Source organism: Struthio camelus, chromosome 3 (genome assembly GCF_040807025.1).
Source record: "Struthio camelus isolate bStrCam1 chromosome 3, bStrCam1.hap1, whole genome shotgun sequence".
Lineage (NCBI taxonomy): Eukaryota > Metazoa > Chordata > Aves > Struthioniformes > Struthionidae > Struthio > Struthio camelus.
In genome coordinates, this window is record NC_090944.1 from 76,785,318 (window position 1) to 76,804,137 (window position 18,820).

Sequence of the window (18,820 nt, forward strand, 5' to 3'; positions counted from 1 at the left end):
CAACTCAAAAGAGACATCAGATTTTTAGATGGGACAGAACAAAGTCAGAGATTTATTAAGGAGAATTTCAAGGAAAAAGGTGGTTTTTATTACCTGTTTAACAGAAATGTGTATTTTTATCTTTCTAAAGACATGGACATGGGCATTGTATGTTAACTGACTTGACTATTTTAAAAGCCTCCTATGCCTTGGAAGTATATGCTGAGGAGCGTATATCTATATATGTAACGCATGCTAAAACGTAGGATTCAGCTAAAAGTCAACTCCAGGCTCCCCTGAAGATTTTGCCAGCAGAGGTTGTGTCTTTATTGTGACTACTGTTGCTGTAATGTGGAACTGCTTCTAAAACCATGAATTCTTTACTCTCCCAAGCCATCTGTAAAAGTAGGAAAAATAGGCCTTTTTTGGCAGATAAGAAATTGAAGCTAAAAGATCATGACTTCACTCTGTGCTGTCAGGCAAGAAAATTGGGAGAGGCAGACCTCCCTGCTTCTTTCTGTGATCTTCCTTATAGAGTAGCTAGAATTTCTTCCTTTTTGGTGCATTTCTACTACACATGTTTGAAGGGGGTCTGTATACAGAACAGTAAGGGGAATCGAGAACTTGACTCTATTTGTCAGAAGTCAGACGTCAAAAATAAGCAATCTGTCACTGTCAGCAATTACCTCCCATAAAAGGGTGAGATGCATAATTCTTTCCCAGTACAGCTAGGCTTTCACAGGAACAAAGGTGGGATATATTGCTTGATTCCCAGGGAGGGGAAATTTCTATCACTCCCCTGGACTTTCCTCATGTCATTGGGGAAGAATGTTATGGAGACAGCATCAAATTTGCCTGGTCCCCAGTCTCAGTCCAGTATCTCAATTCAGAGATTGGATTTACAGGCAAGGAACCAGAAAAGAGGCCCAAAGCCCCAGGACATCGGGGTCCACTAGGATAAATCAGGTAGCAGCACCGATAGGCTGGCATAGGAAGGAGGGAACTGCGCCGCTCTCATTTCCTGACTGCTCCCATTTTTCTGACATCAGCCCCATCTAGGTACCAAAGGTAGTTTTCTTCTTAAGGTTGTTGTGATTTTCCCCTGAATTAAGAGGATACACGACTAGATCCATTCTGATAAAATGACAGGGTAATAACTTATACACATGAATCAGATTAGTTGACAGTAAAGCTACATGGGATGTGTTGTATAAAGGGTATGAATAGCTGTTATTGTTCAGCCCAAAATAACTTTGCTTTCCTGAATGCAATGCAAAATCCTACCAAGAAAAAGAGACTATCAAAGCTGAATGTAGCCCAGAGTTATAAGGCTGACAATAAGATGTGCCTAGTACTTTAAGCTGGCCTCTTACTGCTTTTTCCAAGGTTCAGCCATAATAATCTTTCCTCTGAAAGTCAGATTGTTTTGTGCAATTTTCCTACATAGCATGACTCAGTTGCTTAAAAGTGTTTGAAATTCAAGAAAGAAAGACTCTAATGGAACCAGAGGCAAAATGTAGTAGATTTTAAATCTCAGGGCATCTCTCAGTCTCACTTCTTTTTCCTTACGCACGGGTAAAAATAAATATAATTTGAGGATAAGATATGTACCCTTCTCCCACAAAAGAATAGATTAAATAAAAGTCAATCCTTTTCTGGCAGTTATTTGAGAAAATGCTTTTTGTTGGTTAAACTGTATAGACTTATACCCTCACTCTTGCTGCTATGTTTTTACTACAGTCAGAATCAAACTTTTAAGACAATTTGTGCATATATAGAGACAGAGATTGTCCTACTTCATAAAATGTTTCACAGTTCAGTCCTCTTTTTAAGCCAAAAGACATTCATTTGATGGCATTTGTGCTACTTAAATATAACTTATGACATATAACAGGAAGGATAATTAGATTGCTCTGGGGTTCGGTGGAAACCCCGTGAACTGTAGCTCATGAAATTTTCATGCACTTCCTTCCACTGTGAGTGTGAGGAGAAAAAGGTAAAGGAACAGTGGGAGCACTGGTCTTTTTCCAGATTTTCCAGCTCCTTAACTGAAAGCAGAATCTCGACTCACATGACTTACTGCCAAGGTGTAATTCCAAGCCTGAACTATTAGGGAAGAGGAGCTGCTCCGCAGTGTGTTAGTGCCTGTGCCTGTGCCCTAGTAACAGAGCAGCCGTGGGATAAGCCTCAGCCACGGCATGCTCCCAGCCCCATCTGCTTCCTCACTGCATGACTACTTGGCAGGCAGCCTGCAGACGGATGGCCGAGGGCCTGCACAAGCCTCCTTGTCATACTCTGGCAGGCACAGCACCACGCATACTGAAGGCCAGCTCTGTTCGTGCTTGCAGCCATGCATCCAGAGCCACAACTGAAGAAGTAGAAGTCTGACCTGGGGCAAACCTAGCCATGGGGTTGGCCACCTGGTAGACCTGACCTGCTGGTGAGGAAATATGTCTTGGAGGAGAAAGTTGCTGAAACCTAGATGTAATTCACTCTCACTAGGAAGAAGACATTAGTTGAGATAATGATGGAGAAGAGACTTCCAGTTTATCTAAACAGGTAGACATTTTGGTCTTAGCACTGTGAACAGCACTAATCAGGTGTTTTCTTGCTAGACCAGTCTATATTTTCATGACGAGGGAAACTGCTTCTCTGGACAAGGAGGTTCGTGTTACTAATGGAAGAGAGAGTTTCATGTATCGGTTCCACAGGCCTTATCAGTGGACTCCTCTTAACCAAGGAAGAATATTATTATTAACGGGAAGCCAAATCTTTACTTATATGGCTTAATGCAAGAGACTAGTGTGACTAACATGGCCTGTCTTCAACCTAGGCAGTCTTTGTTTTGCATAAAAAATTAACAAAAAATGGGGGTAAATAAAAGACAAGTCTTTCTTGTGTCTCTACGACATTAGCAAGGTTTTTGATTTAATAATCAACTTTTGTTTACACCCTGCCTATTGAGCTTTAGCCATATACATTGGGATTTCTCTGTACTTGCTGGTGAATAATGTCCTTCTGGCAAGCAATGATTGTCTAATTTTCAGTAACAGTACTCATCCCAATAGCTGGCTTAGTTCCAGTGGTACCACTTTGAAATCTTCCTCATGAACTTCAGTTTTAATATCTAATATTTTCACATTAATAGTTCCGCATGATGCAAGCACTGGCAAGAAGATGGGAGAGCCAGTTTTCTGACTAGAAGACTTTCAAAAATAATTAATTTCCCATTATGTTTTAGAAAGACAAATGGACTTAGAAAGAATATGTAATTCTTCTTCCCGGAAAAATAACCCATAGCAGCAATTTTCCCTGCGAGGTGTCAAATCTGAAGAACTGTCACAGAGTAAGTGGAACTCAACGGATGTATCAAATTGGATCCCAACATTTCTGGTATACATTTACACTAACCTGACTGGTTCTAGTGCTTTGAAAATTGAATTCTAGCTTTAAGTGCTAGAGTCCTCCCGAAATCTCTGGTCATATTGCATTGTTCTTGGCTCTGGTATACTAAGACACAAAATGAGCTTTTGCTATGTTCTCTGTAGAGCTATTGTTTACAGATGTGCTCAGGAAAGCCACATGCACCCATCCAGGGGAAAAATCAGTTAGCTGTCTCTATGTAAAACTAAATAAGTGAAAAAGAAATAGCGAATTCAGGAAAATGTACTTTCAATTGTCTTGAAATTATTTGTAAATATTTATTGAAATATGTGAATGATTTTGACTGAAAGGTACTTTTGGGAAGGGGAGAGGACTATATTCATGGAAGTGCCACAGGAAGAATGTTCTTCCCTGCATCCTTCTTCCTCTCACTCTTTTTTTTTTAGTTAATAACTTAAAGGTTAAAATGCTTACCCGAGATATGAGTAACACAAGTTCAGTTCTCTGCCTGAGAGAGTAGCCTGACTACCAAGCTAAGAAGTCATTGGTATAGATGAATGAGCGAGAGGGTAGACTCAAACCAGCTCTCCCACTGTCCTTATGTGAAAGCTTCAATGGCTAGGGTACAGAATAGCAGAATTTTCTCTTGTTGACACTGTTCCTTTTGCATAAAACAAGTGATCATCAGTCAGAGCCACAAGCTCTGCTTCAGAGATGAAACACGGAGACTCTCATCTCCAAAACAGAGAATATTTTATTATTTATACAAAATACACAGTCAGCAAAATAATTAAAAGATCTCTTGCCCACCCATACATATCCTTTAGCCTGCTGAAGATAATAAGAAGTGGGAGCTACAGATTTCAGTCCCTTCTGCTAGTGGGAAGAACTGAAGCAAACTTTCTCAAATACCTTGTGATTGCTTTAACCATTGGATTATTCAGGAGAAAGTGTTCATCTTCCAGTTGCTTATGCCTATCCTTTCCTTAGCTCTTTTCCTTATTTTTTTTAGGATTTTTCACATTTCAGTTATTCACATATCCCCTTACAGACATACAGTTAAGGGTAAATAGCTTTCCAGTCATACCCACAGCCCTCTCACTTTGAACACTAGGAACTGAGGGAAATGCACAAAACAGGATAGCAGGACTTGAATACTGTCATCCCTATGAAAAGATGAAATGTGATGTGCTGTCAACAGTAAGAAGCAATTTAGGAACACCATCCAGTAAATATAAAAGCAGGATGTAAGGAACTAATATGTCATTTGTTAGACTACTAGAATCTAAAACAGAATAATTTTATTTCAATGAACTGTTTACAAGTATTTGTATCAAATCTATACATAAACATTGTTGAAGAGTCAACAAAAGCTTTGTTACAATCGCAAGCTTTCATCTACACGCAGGTGGTCATACATCTGCCATGCACGTTCCTTTCCTGACATATCACTGTGCCATACATAGCACTTTGTCATGAGTCAAAAACATCCAGTGCACACAGAATAACAACAATCACATTAGTCAACCACCATGCCATCGACAATGCTGAAACACACTGCTGTGTCACACAGAAAACTGTTGTTTGCAGCTGTAACATCCACTGTCCTTAGCCAGGCTAAAAACTGTATGTTCTTCATCCCCTGTCTGTTTCATGTCCTACTCTAAGCCTTCTACTTTCTTTTATTTTTTTTCTCTGGGGCACACTACTGCAGCATTTGCTGTTCGCTGATCCACCATATTTGCACTAGGTGTGTAAAAATACCACAGTTTTCCACGTTTTCCTGTTTTTCACTGAAAAGTGTGATAAAGGTGTGCAAATCACAGAATCACACAGAATCACAGAACAGTTGAGGTTGGAAGGGACCTCTGGAGATCATCTAGTCCAAAATCCCTGCTCATGCAGGGTCACGTAGAGCACATTGCCCAGGATTGCGTCCAGGCGGCTTTTGAGTATCTCAGGGAAGGAGACTCTACAACCTCTCGGGGCAACCTGTGCCAGTGCTCTGGCACCCTCACAGGAAAGAAGTTTTTCCTCATGTTCAGACAGAACTTCCTGTGTTTCAGTTTATGCCTGGTGCCTCTTGTCCTGTCACTGGGCACCACTGAGAAGAATCTGGCCCCGTCCTCTTGACACCCTCCCTTCAGGTATTTATACACATTGATCAGATCCCCCCTCAGTCTTCTCTTCTCCAGGCTGAACAGGCCCAGCTCTCTCAGCCTTTCCTCATAGGAGAGATGCTCCAGTCCCTTCATCATCTTTGTAGCCCTTCACTGGACCCATGGCTCCAGTAGTGCCATGTCTCTCTTGTACTGGGGAGCCCACAACTGGACACGGGACTCCAGGTGTGGCCTCACCAGGGCTGAGGAGAGGGGCAGGATCGCCTCCCTCCACCTGCTGGCAACACTCTGCCTCATGCACCCCAGGAGACCATTGGCCTTCTTGGCCACAAGGGCACGTTGCTGGCTCGTGGTCAACTGGTCGTCCACCAGCACTCCCAGGTCCTTCTCTGCAGAGCTGCTTTCCAGCAGGTCAGCCCCCAGCCTGCCCTGGTGCATGGGGTTATTCCTCCCCAGGTGCACGACCCTGCCTTTGCCTTTGCTGAATTTTCCTCTCTGCCCATCTCTCCAGCCTGTCCAGGTGCCTCTGAAGGGCAGCACAGCCCTCTGGGGTATCAGCCACTCCCCCCAGTTTTGTATCATCAGCAAACTTGCTGAGGAGGCACTCTGCCCCTTCATTGATGACTAAGTTAGTTAAACAATAGTGGACCCAGTAGTGACCCCTGGGGGACACCACTAGCCACAGGCCTCCAACTAGACTCTGCGCTGCTGACCACAACCCTCTGAGCTCTGCCACTCAGCCAGTCCTCAATCCACCTCACCGTCTGCTCCTCCAGCCTGCACTTCCTGAGCTTGCCCATGAGGATGCTATGGGAGACAGTGTCCAAAGCCTTGCTGAAATCAGGGTAGACAACATCCACTGCTCTCCCCTCATCTACCCAGCCAGTCAGTCCATCAGAGAACGCTATCAGATTGGTCAAGCATGATTTCCCCCTGGTGAATCCATGCTGACTACAATGATGCAGCACACGCTAGACCTTTTCTCGGTTAGCCTCAAATACTGCATAAGAGTATAAGAATGGCCCCCTGTGGTCAATGTAGCCCACCGTTCTGTCTCCAGCTGTGTCAGAAGAAGACCTAATTTTGGGAGAGGAAATGATGGATGGATGGATATGATCCATTCCCCTTGTACTACTCTGGCATCTACCGTCATTGCACTGAGGATAATAGAAAATGCATGTTCCCTTTTGTGTTTATTGCCCACTTGTCACTGAATTTGTCTAACCATTTATGAACCCATTGACATTGACTGCCTCCACAGCAGACACTGCCCATGGCAACAGATTTTCTGAAGTTCACCACCTGCTGTGTAAAGCAGTACTTTTAAAATACATACTAAAGTAATCTCCCACTAGTTTCATTGAGTGTCTCTTCGTTTTGGTATTGTGTTATTTGGTGGATAACAGCTCTAACTGCATTCAGCTTCTACATCATCTTCCATGATTTCAGCCCTATTCTAACTAAAAAGTCCCAGGTTTTTCAGTTTCTCTTCATGAGTCAGCTGCTCTTTCCCCTTAACCATTTTGGCTGCTTTCTCTGTATCTTTTCTGATTCCACTAAGTCTTTCTTGCGATGTGGTGACCACAGCTGCACAGTACCTAAGATGTGGGTGCACCAACATTGTATAAAATGACAATTTGCTTCCTGTCCTGTTCTCCATGCCGTTTCTGATGTCCAACATTTTACTGGATTTTTCGACTGCCACCTCACATTGAACTAATGACCTCAGGGAACTGACAATGATAACTCCAAGATCTCTTCTCCGAGTTAGGGCTGCCACTTCTCAGTTCACATTGTCTAGGCATGGGGTTTAGATTATTTTTCCACAGAGTCATTACCTTCCATTTACCTGTACTGAAGCTAATCTGGCACCTGTTTACCTGCTTGCCCAGCTTTGTAAGTTGTTTTTGGTCCTCCTGATTACTAGCATGGCATTTCATTACCCAGAAAGTAGACTTGGAGAATTCATTGCAAACTCCTACTCCATGCCACTGATGAAGATGCTGAATAAAACTGGTTAAATCACTGAACTCCACTGACTCCACCCAGAAAAAATGATGATCAAACTCTTCCATTTGCACAATTCTTTAACCAGCTTTCAGGGCATAAAAAAGTCCTTCCTCCAGCCCTATGGCAGCTTACTTTCTTTAATAATAATCAGTGCGGAACTTTGTCAAAGATCTTTTGAAAATCAGAAATATTATGTCCCCAGAACACCCTTTATCTATGTGCTTATTGACGTCCTCATAGAACTAGGTTATTGAGACAGCATTTCCTCTCACAGAAGCCCTGCTGATTCCTTCCCAATGCATCAAGTTTATCCATGTGATCTAGTATCTTACTCTGTGAGATGCAATTATCACGAATGGAAGTCAGACTCATTGGTCTGCAGTTCCCAAGGTCCCTTTGGAGCCCTTTTTGTAGAGAGAAGTTACAGTGGCAACCTGGCACATTGGCTGTTTCTATTGATTGGTGAGACACCTTAACCAGCAGTTCTGCAATTTCACATTTCAGTTACTTCAAAATCTTGGCTGGAATGCCATCCTGTCCTGGTGACTTACTAATATCTAACTTGTCTACTTGGTTTAATACCTGACTCAAATTTATCTGGCTCTTCTGATCCATTTCTTACTCCCCAAAGTCTCCAGCAGTAAAGACCCACGTAAGTAATTCACTGAGCTTCTCTGCTACGGCCTTATCAACCTTGAGTGTCCTTTTTACACCTTTGTTCATCAAGTGGTCCTACTGATTCCTTATCTAGCTTCCCGCTTTCATTGTATTTAAAGATCTTTTTACTATCATCTTAAGCATCCTTTCCAAGCCACTCCTAAAATTTTTTTTAATCCCCTTATTTTCTGTTTATATACAAAAGGAGCATTGCCATTTACTTCAGTATGCGTTTGATTAGTCTTGGAGAGACAGACCAAAGAGAGGCCTGCCACATATATTTCTGCTTTAAGGAGGCAATATGTCCCTGGTAACTTCTCCCTTTTTTCTCTACTTTTGCAGATATCTGCTGTAAAATGAAGAGTGGAAAGCCAATAACTTCACTTTGAATCTCTGTTCCTACACCTGAAGGTAATTGGAAGAGAAACTTTAAATAACTTTTGTTTGTCCCAGCCACTTGGCCAAAACAGTGGAAATGTCAAAATAGAAATCTGAGAAAAGAAATAAGTTCTACTGATTCTTTCTGGTTATCCACAAGTAATCTGTATTGTGCTAAAACTACAGGACAGAGTAGTGAAAGCAGTCATTAAGGCAGTAGTTGCACCTCTTGATTTGCACTTCTCTCTGTCATATCACAAAGATAAGCTTTATTTTCTGTCAGCCTGTTTATGAGTGATAAAAATGAGCTAAATTAAGAATGATTAGGGAACCCCATTCCCTGCTATTGAAGCATCACATAGTAAGTGCAAGAGACAGGTGGCATAAGTGCTAAAACAAGGATGGAGTATACGTGCTGCAAGGAATCAATCCACTGCATTAACGGCTAATGGCATACTCAGTATTTATCCATTATTTATCACATAAATGAGTATGTACTGTCTAGACTGCAGAGGTGCTTTCATAACAGAGTGGCACTGATTACTGAAAATTAAAAAATGAGAGCAGATCTTAATAAATTAGTTGAAAATTAGCAAATAGTAACAATCTCTACATGGTGTATCTGTTCAACCTAATAACACTGGGGAGGAGGCTGTTCTTTTTTAATGAAGATTAATTAATCCATTGCTATAATGTTAGAGAATAACGTAAAATCTGAAGGCAGAGGACTTAGAATGCAACCACTTTCTGCCCCTATCAAATACTTTCATTTGCATACACACTTTCATTTTGAGTTGCTTTTTGCTTTGCTTTGGTATTCTGTTCAATTAATTCTTTTTCCCTTTCAACTTATGGGCACATCAGTGAAAACGAAGAATATCTGCTCATGCTACTGAGAGAAGAATGATGTTACTCAAAATCTATCATGTACTGGTTGTAGCATAAAAACTACACTCTACTGCATTGTTTTAAATGTTTTAATGAAGGCAGAACCCTGGCCTTGAGTAAATAAGTTGCATGAGCTCAGGCTTGATCCTGTATCATTCTCATTGGAAGCTTTATCACTAAAATCAGAAGAAAAGGGGCCAAATATTAATTTCAGATCCACAGAAGATGTTAAAACGGGACACATATTTGCATGGTTAGTTGAACTGGGAAACTTCATAGATTAAATCTAATAAAAGTACGGAGTTTTTTAGGCATGCTAATTTATTCATGAGGGTAAAAGAACTATATCAAATAAGTGAAAAAAACATAGTACTTAAGCGCTCCCATTATCCTAAGTACCTTAAAAAGATTACTTTTACATTAAGATTATGCAGTTCACAGGGATTTAGGTAGTCATTTAAAATTTATACTAACACTGAATGTTAGTAGTTTGCAGTCACCTGTGGAACACCATGTCCCCATCACAGACTAGTAATTCCCAAGAGGAGACATATCATTACAGCACAATTAACAAAGTTTTAACTAGGCCTGTTGGCCCTGGAAGAAATAAGTTTGCACAGTTCTTCCATCTGAATCCATTATGCTACGTTCAGTTCTATCACAGGCAACAGGCTATTGTCCCACAGTGAATCATTTACTAGGATAACAGATACAATTGGAAATCTTTTCAGTGATAAAGTGAAGAATATGAAGTTTCCTCAGCTTCCACTGGAAACGTCTGAAATTAAAAAAAAACCTCTCTCAAAATTGTGTTGTAAACATTCAGAATATCATCTACTCTGATAAGAAGGACATCTCTTATGTTAGGAAGCCAGTAAGAAAAATAAAGCAAAAAACCTCACAAACCCCGGACTCCTGAGGTTTAGAAAACATAAAGGGAAAGGATAGCTTTGTGATTCACCTAAACCACCTGAAATTATATGGATTCTTCCAAGGGTTTAGACTGGGTTCTGAATCCCAGTGTGCCATCTGGGTTGCTCATAGATAATAATGCTGCTAGGTCAGAGGGTGCATAAGTGCATGCAACACTTGAAGATGCTTGAAAATGGGATGCATTTTTTGCAAAAGGTGCATAAACATAACTTCTTCCACTCCCATTCACATAACAATTTTGGCAAAAAATGAAGTCCTATGCATTTCAATTATCCCTAGCAACTGTCAAAAATTTTTTTAACTATGTAGTCTTATAATGAGAGTAACTAGTCAAATTTACCAGATAATATACTCCAAAAAGGGACCCTTAAGGCTTTCAAAGGTATCCTATTTATCATATTTGCAGCCTCTGAGATTACTTCCAACAAAGACAGCCTAATTCAGCCTCTTCTGGTTTATTCTGCTGTGCTTTACTCGCTAGTAATCATACTGCTAAGCCTTGTAATAATGCTGTTTCGCATCTACTTAGACTGCCTTCTCTTCATGATAAATCTGTGAGGTATATATATTTGTGTTCCTTCTATAAACAGGATAACAGTGGCAAAGTGATTTGCAGTTATTCCACTCACTTAGTGAATTTAAGATTTGGGGTCAGGAGCTGCGGCAGCCAAATATTTCCCAAGGATAGGAGGCACTAGCTTTTCTTTGCAAACACCCATTAGCATCTTTTATTCCAATGTGTGTCCTCTGCAGTGGTTTGTATGTATTGTGCAAGTGATGTCATTCAGGAAAGCAAGGATTATGATTATTTCATTCATTTGTACAGAAATTCCCATGATATATCTGTCTCAAAATATTTTGATTTTTATTTTTGCCAGCAAGTGGGTAGCAAGATCATAATACAGAAAAAGGCAGTTGCGAGAGTGTTCAAAGTAATTTCAGTGTGTTCATTTGCCCATACATGGGTTTGTGGCAGATGTATCTAAGAGCTCAGATGGCTTCTGTCTGAAGGCTGGTCTAGACTTTCTGCTTTTCCTTTACTCTTCTCCTTTAATGCATATTATCACTCTCTCCTCTGCAATTAATCTCAATTAAATGATCATCAGACTATACAAATAGGCAGAGGTGCACAAACAGTGGGGAAAGTTGTTCATGGACGTCTCCCTAAACCTAGTTTCCAATTCAGTATTTGTACTACATTGATATGTGTGTTTGTCTCCCTTTTCACTTAATATTTTTTTAGGGGCTTGTTGCGGTTACTGCTTTTTGCAAGCGTATTTAAAGAGAGGCTTTTGGAAATAGAGGCACATGGCAGATTGATAAGCGAGGAAATTACAGGAATACTGTTCTGTCTGCTACAGTCATAGTGACTCTTTGTGTCTAAGAACAATATTTGAAAAGAGGCTAGAAGAGTAAAAATGAGTGACTTAATCCATCAGCATAGCCACAGACTTAACTAAAAAAGAGAAGGCAAGAAAAAGGATACTCCAGAGATATGAAGAAATTTGACTCAAAGATTTTTTGTTCATGTTCTGCTTTTCCAGAACATGAATCAGATTTGACAAAACATTTACTATATGTGGAGGAACAAAAAAAGCATCAATATCCAGGAAAATCACTCTATGGAACCATCTACAGTGCAACAGCAGTAAAGTCTTCCTACCATTTTTAGTTTAGAGAAATGCGAAGCTTAAACAGCACATTGCATCAAAGGGAAAGATGTACTGAAAAAGGTACAGTTTCTACAAGCTGTATGAAAGACAGTTTGAGAGGAGTATTAGATTTAAAAAGTACATAGAATAGCAGCTTCCAGCTAGTGATGGAGAAAGCCTGGTTACTGCTGCACTGTCTGGCAGGTAGTCAAAAGCCATCAGTGTGGCTTTCTGCTAAGAGTCACTCCTATAAAGAGAGGAGGAGCTGGCATATGATAAGCACCTCCTGCAGGGATGCTAGCAGATGATGGTAGGTACCTCAGGGTTTGCTTGGAAGCCCAAAAACACTGCAGGTCTCCACAAAGTCAGCAAAGCCAACTGGTCAAATCTTTGAGACGGGTATTTGGTTACTATTGTTGGTACTAGCCAGCACTGTCTCTCTGCTACTGAATGAGATGCTCCTAGTATCCTGACTGTTGTATTAGATGCGTATTGCTGCTCTCTCTTGATCAGCTAAACCCTACTGCAGCCGGACCAGATAATTATTACCAGATTCACAATAGAACTTATCTCACATTTGATTTTACAGTGCTGCCCATTAAAGTTAGTTGTTGCAGAAGAGAATCTATAGTTGTTTTAAAAAACAGTATTTTTTTCCTCTTAGATTTCTGCAAAAGTCCCAGGTGTAACTGAGTGATGTATAATTACATATTTATAACTTTTAAATATATGAAGAAATAGGCTTTGTTGAGAAGAACTTTCAGCTTGCATATAAGACAGGATTATTGCTAGTCCAGTTTTATAGAGAATTTGAGGTAGAGATATGGCGCAGATAAATAATTTTCCAAGTTTTGATCAGTGATTTAGAGGAAGAGATTTGTTCCAACTCAGTTCATAGACTACACATATTAAATCTTCAGAACGAATTAACAATAACATAGCTTTTTTATGTTAGCAGTGTTACCGAATTGGTGTAGGGCATCTATGTTATTCCTATTCCATGTTTCTTATCCCACCTCTTGCCCCTATGCATAGGTGTTCAGGGGAGGTAGCATGGTGCTGCACTTAGGGGATGTAAGCCATTATAGAGCTGATTGTAACAAGATCATCTAGAAAGTTGAGGCAGGCCTGGGGAATTATGTGTTAGTTGCATACGTACCTCCATTTATATTAAAACGCTATCTGGTAACAATTCATCCGTCAGAACTATCTTCTGAAAAAAGGATCAAAGAAAAGACAGACACTTAGTATACAGTTATATACAGAATTAAATGTTCTGCCTTTATAATTACTCGTACAAATTTTGTTTGTCTTCTTTTGTGCATTTTTAACAAGAAGCTGACCTATATTTCTCCATGGCAAGCAGTTCTGCTTTTTATTGTTCATTGATACTCAAACCGTTCATTGGTACACCATACTGTGTACCCAGCCTTTTCAAGAATTTGCTGACAGGTATCTCAAAGTATGGTGGGTAACCTCTTAAAACAGGACTTCAGGTAATTTAAAACTAGTAGATTATGTGTTGTGAGCGCATAAACCATTTCCCAAAGGCTACATTCTTGGTAGACTGTATCCTGCAACGGATGAACATTTGCATTGGTTTACAGAGGGTAGTATTATCTATGGATGGATAGAACATTCCTGAGCAGAATTGCTCTTATGCACCTCATAGGCCCATTAACTTCCTTTCTTGCCCTAACATTGTCCTTAGTAATCATTAGAAAGCATATGAAATGAAGAAATAAAAACTTCTAAGGTCAATCAGCTTTGCTGCATACAATGTATCTGACCCAAACATGAAGAAAAGTTAAGCTGCTTACCCACTCTCCACTTCACTTACATATTCACGACTCCTGATTTGCACAATAAGACTTTTTCTTTATAAAAGTGACAGTGTTGGAAATTCTAAGTTAATGGGAAGGCTGAATGCAGCAAATCTTATCTGCACATTTCTCCATTACAGCAAGAAAGTACATAGTCTTTCTTTCAGGGCAATGTAAAGTTTAACTCTCAGAAAGGATGAATGGACAATATTTCCAAGTCACCTAAATTCTGTTCCACATATCTCCTTTAAATAGCAAGGGGTTGTCTCTGGCTCACCTCTATTCCCCAAATTGTTAAGTATGCAGATATATACCATAGAGTATAAGGTACAAAATAGGTTATATTCATTATTTCACTCTAAATCTTAAGCCTAAACTTAAAACTAAATTGGCAATAACATTATCAGTCATCTTATAAACATGCAGCTGCCAAAGTATGATTAAGCGCACTGTTCTTTAGGCCTGGCATAAAGACGGCCTTTTCACTTTTGTTCTCTTTTTTCTCCATCTTTCCATTTTTATCCTTTACATCTGTGCAGAGTAAATTTCCTTATTTTAACAACATATATAGAGAATAAATAAATAAAAACTTGCCTAAAGTTTAATATTACTATTAACAATGGGCCCAGTCACAGCAGATGAATGACTGCCTTAGCAAAGATTTTGTGTTGAATCCTCCTCTGGTATGTGTGGTTACCTACTACCTTCAGTGATAATTCACCTGACTGCAGAACTATATATATTGCATATATACATGCATATGTAAAAAATACACATTTAAGAACAGTTCTAAAAACTCTTCTTTCTTAGGCATGGGCAGGCTTTTCCTCAATACTTGCCTGTGCGGTTTTATTTTATAATGTTTCCAATAATTACACTTACAGCCATTGCAAGAAAAGCTTAATCTTTGCATATCTGCTTGGGTAGAATCAAAGGGAGTGACACTCCCAAACATTCAAGTACACTTATGTCGGCACAGTTTGTATACTCTACCTTAAATATTAGAAACTGCAGTATCAGGTGCATCATCATGAACACACTGTGATGAGGCAGTAATCACGAATTTCCTATGAGTTCAAGCATGCATTATTATGGATTATTCTTTGAAGGTAACTGCTTGTGGCATAATTCCTTGTAAACAACTCATTTCCATATAAACCACCTACTTAAGAAAAGGCACCTCCTTGCTCAGGTCTCAAAACACCTTTCAAAGACCATTCACGAAATTATTCTTTGATATTCACAAAACACAATGCTGTCCAGAAAATCAGTTGCAGTTCCTTTAGAAAAGAACAGCAAAACCCCTCTTAAGCATTCTCATCTGCTAGCCTGCATAGAAAAGATTAAAACTTGGACTCCCAAGATGTTACCTTATTCTGCCTAAGTGGCAAAACAGCAAAAACATCATGCTTCACTGATTTATAATAACAACTGGATGGGAAACCCACCTTTTCAGTCTTTTCCATTCAATCCTCTGACATATTTGCAGGCATCTTGCTTCCTCCTCCCTGTAGTAGATAGCATTGCTTAACCTCCCCCATCCCAGAAATACCAGTGCTTCTGACACGCTTTCCTGTCTAAAACACTTTTCCATCTCCACTCTGTGACTAGTATGACCTATGTCAAACTCTCACACTTTCCAATGAACTTATATCATGTGACTTATGAAAATTTAGTTGTGGTTATGCACAATTTACATATATGCAAATATTTAAACATCAGGACCTGAAAAATCAGGGAATAGCCTTGCATATCATCTATTAAATGCTTATAGTCTACCTTACTAAGATTTATGGATTTGATCAAAAGCCTGAAATGTAAACATTTTACAAAGTACTGAAAAGTTGCAATCATATACCAAGATAAAGAATAAATTATCAAAATTACACATTTTTACTTTGCTGAAAAAATGTAAGACAAAATCCTCCAAGGAAAGCAAATCCACTTCAAATGTATTTCAATCACAGTCACAAAAGACTATGCTGCTTGTTTCTCAATAGCTGGGGAGTATAAACTCCACTATGGCACATAAGAGGAAAACGGCAGCCTACAATCTAATTAGCCTTCATTATAATACTGTTCAGAGATTCAACAGATATGCCTTTTAAAAGGACACATGCACAAAGGACCCACCCACAAAGGAGTTAAGTTTCCTTTCAGAGGTCTAGAAATGCTAAACAAAGAAGAGCCTTTGCTAGGAAGAAGCTTGGCTGAGCCTGGAATGTTAGCTAACCTGTCTTGAAAGAAGAAAATGGGGAACAAAAGTGTTTACATATTCTGCTTCACTTAAAATTTCACCTTAGTTTACAAGGCTGGGTGAATGTTTTTCTTCATGCAAGGCTAGGATTTTCTGTGAGCTTTACTGACGTCTCTGTGGAAGAGCGGAGAGTAGAATTGAAGAAGCATTCAAAATAGGGCTCTCAAAATGGGTAGTTTTTCCCTTTTTAAAAAGTTTTAAGGATGCTGAAACTCTGCAAGATGTGTAACCACATGTGACTTGAAGGATAACTGGGAATGGCAATTAGTAAGTGATGTTCAGTGAGTACTGTTTGTGGTGACACGTTAGCAACGTTCAGGTGATCCAAGGAGTGAGTTCCCCTACACAGCAGCAGGAGGTTGCAGTTAGAACAGTAGAAGACATAAACTGTCTAAGAATTAGACAACCCAAAGAACTCCATGTCGGAGGCTGACTGCAAGATATGAGCATGTACATGCATATGTTTGTAATCAGTCATGCTGTAGTGGCCCACATGGAGCCTGTTTTTAAAAGCTTATAAAGCTCAAGTCCAGCGAGAACTGCGTACTAAGAGTGCCTCTACACTAGCATTATAGTTCAGATCAACAACGCACTTTAGAAGTAAATCTACTGATCATCTGCACTCATACTGTTCTGCTTTGGTTCATATCATGATATAGGCTTAGAATGCAAGCTGGATTCCATCTGGATAAAAACAAAAGCAGAAGATATACTCTAGGCGTTCACTTAACGCACTCCAGCCATTAATGAGCATTTAGTCCACAGGTCCAGGTAAGAACTAATCTGCAGTAAAGCCCCTTGCAATACACACAGCACAGACATCAGATTCCTAGCAGCAACTGGTGTACTCCATAGATCCATTTGTACTGGGGCACGCTATTAACCTTATTTGTCTGGTCTTCTATGTATTGTAGGCCACAACGTTTTATCCAGATACCTCTAATGCTGAACATTAAGTCTTCAATGAAACTGAACTCTTTTGATCTGTAAGACTAAAATACATACCACAGACAACAGAAAGGTCTGAATGCCTAATGTGCTTGCTGTGGCTGTAAACTGATAGGTAAGATAACCTAACGATCTAGCACGAAACTCATGCTCCACGCTCCTAGAGGATTCTTTGTGCGTGCCTGAAATACAATTCCTCCCCATAAGCAAATAACTTAAATTGTGCTAATTTCTTTTAGGATAGGTGCTGGCACGTGTTCCCCTAAACAATCCTTCATTTTTTCAGAACTTGAACACGGTAGATACCTGATTAAGAGGTCTTGTGTCTATGTGACGAATAAAAGTAGGGAACACATTGCAGAATCATTGATTCTTTTTGCCTTCCAGTATCATAATTATGATAAAGCCACTTCTTGTTCAAATATTTATTGCAAAGGACAGATGTATGGAGACGTTGTTTAGAAGTCATTTGTGTAATTCAAGCCCCAATATCACTGCTACTTAGTGTTTTTCCTTCTAAAATAACTTTTCCAGCTGGTGGAGCAATTAAACTAACTCTCAAGTCAAACACTTTAAGAACCTATCCTTTTTAGGGTGAAGAAGTCCAAGCACAAGACCTCCTTAACTGCAGCTGCTTATAACACCAACAATCCCTTCAGTGGTCAAACCTCTGCTGACGGAAGAAGCTCTCATTCATTGCCCTTAGACAAAGGCAGGTATCAATACTAAACCCTGAAATTACACCAGTGCTCACTTATCCAGGTATTGTCTTTCACTTGATTTCTCTTTCATGAGTTCTTTCAGTGTCCTTCTACTTATTTTATTTGCTCCTGGAATAATGAAACAGGAGGTGGTTGGTCTCAAGGCCCCCTCAGAACATGACTGGCACTGCAATTCAAGTCCTTCCTGTTCCAAGACTAGCTGTTTCTGCTGGTAAGTGCATTTTTGGCCTTCTCAGGGAGAAGGCAGCCATCACGAGTCAGAGCTGAGGGCATGAACCTTCCTAATGACCTCCTGGTCACTGGGAAATTATTACAAAGAGGTTAGTTACAACCAGTAACAGCACAGATATCGCACCCAACATTTTAATACTGGGATAATGAGGCCACAACTCCAGGTGTTTGCAAGTATTAGGAAGCACACCTCTAGCAATTGTTTGTGTGTACGTGTGTTGGATATAAGCAAAACAAGTGGGAGGCTTGCTGCTAAGAGACATGAAAGACTTGAGGGTTCCTCAAAAGTATACACAAAAGGATTGTGAACGGTTCTCAACACACAGCAGAGGTCATATGAACCAAGAGCATACCATAACTGTGGAGTTACAGCTCAACCGGTGTTTATCAGGTGGGCTCGCTTGTGCGTTTGCTCGGCCACAACTGTCTGCGCCTCCCCCCACACACCACCGCTGCCACTGCCGCCGCCTGCTCGCACCGAGGGCCGTTGGGGGTGACACCTGCTCTAACCGCCGCCGCGCGCTGCCACCCCGCAGCGGATTGGCTGAGGCGCGGTCAGCTGACCGCGCCAAAGACCCCGCCTGCCGCCGGCTTGCTGCAACGGCTGCTGGGCAACGGCCGCTGGGCCCTCTCCCCCCCCACGGGCGGGCAGGCAGCGGCGGGGGGGGGGGGTGCAGTCGCCCCAGGAGCGCGTATGCGAAACAGCAGTTCATTGCACAGTAATTACAAAACGTAATTGCAGGTGGGAAGGATAGCGCCTGAATTTTCCTTTTTTTTTTTTTTTTTTTGTTTCTAGTTGGGAAATGAACGCGGGCCGCCAAGCGCTGACAGGGGTTTC

General features: G+C 40.4%; 1 long non-coding RNA gene across 1 annotated transcript; it reads right to left on the reverse strand.

Annotated features, from left to right (window-relative positions):
• Positions 1-9,725: 9,725 nt before the first annotated feature.
• Positions 9,726-18,571, reverse strand: LOC138066759 (uncharacterized). The gene is made up of 3 exons (XR_011140245.1): positions 18,336-18,571; positions 13,161-13,214; positions 9,726-10,194 (listed from the first exon to the last, which is right to left on the reverse strand). It is a non-coding gene; the product is annotated as an uncharacterized lncRNA (long non-coding RNA).
• Positions 18,572-18,820: the final 249 nt, after the last annotated feature.